The 5,550-nt window shown below is 41.7% G+C and overlaps 1 non-coding gene across 1 annotated transcript; it reads left to right on the top strand.

Annotated features, from left to right (window-relative positions):
- Positions 1-2,589: 2,589 nt before the first annotated feature.
- TRNAL-UAA (transfer RNA leucine (anticodon UAA)) lies at positions 2,590-2,676 on the top strand. The gene has a single exon. It is a non-coding gene; the product is annotated as a tRNA-Leu (tRNA).
- The last annotated feature ends 2,874 nt before the right edge of the window (positions 2,677-5,550 follow it).

Genomic DNA, 5,550 nt, shown 5'->3' with positions numbered 1-5,550 from the left:
ACAGAAATGCAAAGAGGCGGTACAACGGCGAGGAACCCAACACCACAGCAACAGGGGAGGTCCCAAAAGGAATAAAAAGAAGAAAAAAAACACACGTCGTGAAGCGCATAACATATTTTGAACATTACGGCAAGAACTCTAGCAGACATGGCTTTCATTCATACAGTGTCCGTTGAATGCCCCAAATAAGAACTGGACCTATTTGAAATAAAAGCCTACACAGAAAAGCATTGAAAACAGCCTGTACGTCGAGGTTCAACCGCTAGCCGCCATAGCAGAAGCCGCACCACTCGAATTCTACATGGCCAGCAGCAGTGAACACTATTTAGACCTAAATAACACGCTACTCTACTTAACGCTCCAAATTGTTAAAAACGACAATACACCGGTCGCTGATGGAGCCCGTGTGAGCCTGACCAATTATCCTATAGCCACGTTGTTTAGCCAATTAGATGTTTCACTAGGCGACAGACTTATATCTCAATCTAACAGTCTGTATCCATATAGAGCCTATATAGAAACAATCCTTAACTACAGCTCGGACGCTTTATCCACGCAGTTCACATCCGGCTTGTTTTACAAGGACACTGCAGGACAGCACCAGGTACGCGCTATTGGTGGAGCTAACACAGGGTTCACAAAGCGGGCGCTAATGACCGATCGCAGTAAAGTTGTTGAAGTACTGGGGCAACTTCATAGCGATTTATTTTTCCAAGAAAAGTTGATTTTAAATGGCGTCGATCTGAAGATAAAATTTACCCATTGTAAGGATGAATTTTGTCTACTGTCGGCTGAAGCTGAACCTTTCAAGATACAGATTCTGAATGACTCGCTCTTTGTCAAAAGAGTACAGATATCTCACGCAGTACGCCTTGGGCACGCGCAAGGACTTTTAAGCAGTAATGCAAAGTACGCTATTGACCGTGTAAGCATGAAGGTCTTCAGCGTTCCTGTCAGCAGTCGTGTATGCAGCCAGGAAAATCTGTTGCTGGGACAGTTACCAAGAATGGTTATTATCGGATTTGTTGATAATGACGCGTTTTCCGGGGGCCTATGATCAAAACCCTCTGTGTTTCAAACATAATCACATGAACTTTGCAGCTCTCTATGTGGATGGTGAGCAAATACCCACAAAACCCCAAATGTACCCTGGAAAGTCACAGTTCTTTTTAGAGGCTTTTGAAGACGCAACCCATAAGTCCTACGGTTATTTACTGGTGGATTTAAGGGCTGCAACTCCTGATGAGTACCGTTTAAGAACCGGTCTCTTCCCGCCTGACACGCCCTATTTATACGTTTATAAAGGAAAATCTAAAAGGCGCTGACTTTCTGGGCTATGTTCATTCGTGTAAGATCCTTTGAAGGCTGTAGGTATGTCTGAGCGGATACGCCACAATTGGCAGAACTTAAAAGCTCTAATGAGCGCATCGCCGCATCAAAGAAAGACTATTTTGTGCGGTGCTTCGAAAGATTTGGTAACTGCTATATGCGAAATAGCTCTCAATGTGCTAAAAGGCAAAATACGCTTAAAACCACGCCATGTAGGTATTCTCAAAAAGTGGCGTAATGTTATAAAAACCCTAAGCAGTAGGAAATGCTCAATTGCCAAGCGTAAGCGCCTTGTGAAGCAGTCGGGCGGTTTTATTGGCTCCCTGACTAACCGATAATGGAATATGCAGAGAAAATGTACATGGTTCCTAAACACGATTTGGAGCGTTTACAGAGAAATTCTCTCAATAACGATGACAAACATATTTAGTTTACACAAAGACTCGATTCAGAAATTTCTGAGATACTTCAAAAAAACTATTTATCAGAAGATGAAAAGATCAAGAGATATACAACTGTGCTACAGAAATACTTGTTTTATGCTAAGCAACTTAAACAGGAAAAGACGAGCTTAACTCTTTTAATGCCTCCTGATGTATCTGACCCAACAATGCCGCCGCCTTTACAATCTCCCCCGTTGAATTCTTTGGACTACAATTGTTGTTAATGCCTCTACTAGACAGCGTCTGGACCATTAAAAAGGCTTAACAATATGTCTGATAATTCACCCGTGACTGAGACATTAACACTTCAGAAAATACATTCTACACCCCTCAATGTTTCTTTAGGTTCCCCAAGTTTATCTGGACTCCCAGGTCGGTCACTGTCAAGAAGACGCTTTGATAAGGTATTGCCTGTTGTAAATTGGTTAACTATGTAACTGCAGAGTTGTGGCTTTCGGCGGCGCCTGTCATTGTCTCGCTGCAAATATTTGTTGTTCCTGTGTATTTTGATCTGTACGTGTATTTGTTCTGTAAATATTCACTAAATGCCTCTTTTTATAAAACTGCCATTATTTGACTGACATATATTTATAACTCTACCTTTTCAACTGTAGTACGCCTTTGTTTTTATAAAATAAACTAATGTATGTTGAAATATACGTCTGCTTTTTATTTGGTTTTGACATTACCTTAATGGTTGACTACGTCAGATGTACCATGCTTCGCAATGTTAGCTACGCCTGAGCTAAAATTCCATCTGAATCATCTCCTTAATACACTTCTTCATATTATTCTATTTCCACATTACCCATTCTATACCAGGGTGGCCGAGTGGTTTAAGGCGTTGGACATAAAAATCCAATCGGCGTATAAGCCGGCGTGGGTTAGAATCCCACCCCAGGTAATCCTTTTAAACATTGTTTTATTTTTTATTTTATTTTTTTACAATAAATGTACCCAGCAATTTTATGTGTTTATACAAAAAGAACAAAGTGAGCTTTTATTCAAATAATTTGTGAATAACGTGTTCAGATATAACCCTGGTCATGCCTTGATTACAGCGAGCACCAATCACAATCATTATTCAAAATGTAACCCTGTCATGCGAACAGGTATACTTATAGTTTCAGAAAACAGCAGAAAACATGTTCGGACGCTTTCCAGGCATGTCAGGGCATGTTTCTGTTCAATGGACACGACCACAACTCGGTACGCACCAATCACATCATGGCTTCAGCGCGCATCAATCACATTCATTCTACGGGCATGAACACGCCCCCAATGCCGTATGCACCAATCACAGCATGGCTTCAGCGAGCACCAATCACAATCCTTCTACGTGCGCGCCATATGATGCTGTTCCGGAAGGGGCGGGGTTCACCTACCGGAACCGGAAGGGTGTGGCCTGGGGTATGCCAGTTGCGGAAGAGGCGTGTCACTGAACTGGAAGGGTGTGGTCTGGGGAACGCCGATTCTGGAAGAGGCATGTCACCTGTCAAAACCGGAAGGGCGTGGTCTGGGGAGGCGCCTAACAGCAAGGATCAAATGATAGGGGCATGGCTATATGTTTGTCACGCCCTAACCACACCCTAAAGGGCGTGGCACATGTCAAAACTAGTTTGATGACTTATATAGCTCTATACCACTAAATAGCTTTTTCTTTGTAAAAGTAGCAAAACATTGAAAAAACTACTTACATTTGGTATCGCCGTAATCGTATTAATAAAGTTAAGTTGTTGTTTTTATGGTGAACGTAAAAATTAAACAAAACAAAAAACAATGGAGAAATTAAAGTTTTTTCCAATTACACCCCACAAAGAATTTTTCATATATTATTTTAAATAGTGAAAAAAACGACAACTCCTCCTGCAAAAAATAAGGCTTTACACCAGTCCATTGACAGAAAAATAAAAAAGTGAAGGCAGAGATTGAAAAACGAAAATGAAAAATGGCTGTGGCGACAAGGGGTTAATGGAGTTATCCATTACAACATCACGTGGCAAAAAGTTCTAGAGTCTCACTGCACTTAGGCCCCATGCACATGACCGTAATTACGGTCCGCAATTACGGACCCATTCACTTCTATTGTCCACGGACACCTTCCCATTTATTTACGGGAAGGTGTCCGGGCCATAGAAATGTACCGGAAAAGATAGAACATGTCCTATCTTTTGTGTTTTACGGGCCGTACTCCCATAATTTGTATGGGAACATGTGCCCAGAATGCGGCGGGTGTCCTCGGCTGGCCTTCCCCGCAGTTGCGGCGGGTGTCCTCGGCCGGCCTTCCCCGCAGTTGCGGCCCGTGATTACAGGCACGGCCGTGTGCATGGTGCCTTAAAGTGAAGAATTACCATTTATGATGTTAGTGAAACATTCTTTCCGCTAGATGTAGAGGATGCTCCTTTGTCATAATTACAGGCCTAGGTGTAAAAAGATCGTTAGAACGCTCACTGTACTGTCCATTCATATATTTGTACATTGTAATTAGACTACCCCTAAGCCGTCTTTTTTTTTAAACTGAATAACATTTCTCTGCCCAGGCCTCTACCTCCAGACCTGGTAAGTTATCTCTCACCCCAGTGCTAGATTCTCAGCTATACTTCTCATTACTGCTGTATAATATCCTCCGTGCTGCTGTAGCTTCTATATAGGAGCAGGATTGTACTCTTCTCATGTTTACAGTGTATAGAAGACATGATAGCCGATAGGATCCGCCCACTAGCTTAGAGACAACTGAGAATTAGAGCTAGAGCTTGCAGAGGGGAAAACTGCTAAAAAATGCAGAATACAAGTTATATAATGGCCAGAAATAGTGTTATTCCTTACGTACACACATACAGTGGCATCAATAGAGCTGGGCATACGGGGCCCAGTTTTTGGCAGGGTACCCCGAATCCACAGGCACTGCCACATTCAATTGTATCTGCATCCTCAGGATTGAACACTATAGTGGAGCAGAGAACTATCAGCTTCTTGCTATGCCATTCACAAGGCTACAGGCCACATTAAGCCTGCAGCCTATAAGATTCTGAACCCTCAGACATAACTTTGCTTGAGATACCAGAAATGCCAAATTTACCCCTGACGGCAATTATAAGGATAAGCCTATCATGTATGATACTGAATTCTGGGACATTGTATCTAAGCATATATTGTGCGATACGGACTGCTGGGGCCCTGCATCTAACCCTATCATGTGTGATACTGACTGCTGGGGCCATGTATCTAAGTCTATCATGTGTGATTCTGAATTCTGGGACATTGTATCTAAGCCTATTTTGTGCGACACTGACTGTTGGGACTTGTGCTCTTGATCTTTTAAGACCCTACAACGCCCCTGCACATATAATAGCTTTTTCTGAAAAGTCCCCTGAAAAGTTAAGTACTCTTTAAATAACTCGGTCAAGTGTTCTTGTATCCCTAATCATGTCATCTGTCATTAGATGTTTCTCTGGAAATAAAGCAGAGAAAAAGGCATTTAATAGAGTGTCCCTTCACCTCATCCTTTGCCATTGCACCCAGATTATTTTTAAAATGGCCAACACTTTCAGTTTTAAGTTTCTTATTATATATGGAGTTTAAAAATTATTTGTGGGTTCTTTTTACCCTCCTTGGCAACGAGTCTCTCATTTTCAATCTTTGCTGCCTTTATTTGTCTTTTTACGCAACTTATTTTTTTCTTCATAATTATGTAATGCCTCTTCACTACTGTCTTACTTTAGTAGTTTAGGCAATTTTTGCTTTTGATTTATTGCACTCCTTATCTTATAATTAATCT

Source organism: Rhinoderma darwinii, chromosome 8 (genome assembly GCF_050947455.1).
Source record: "Rhinoderma darwinii isolate aRhiDar2 chromosome 8, aRhiDar2.hap1, whole genome shotgun sequence".
Lineage (NCBI taxonomy): Eukaryota > Metazoa > Chordata > Amphibia > Anura > Rhinodermatidae > Rhinoderma > Rhinoderma darwinii.
Note: the sequence above shows the minus strand (reverse complement) of the source record. Positions and strands in the feature narration are given on the sequence as shown.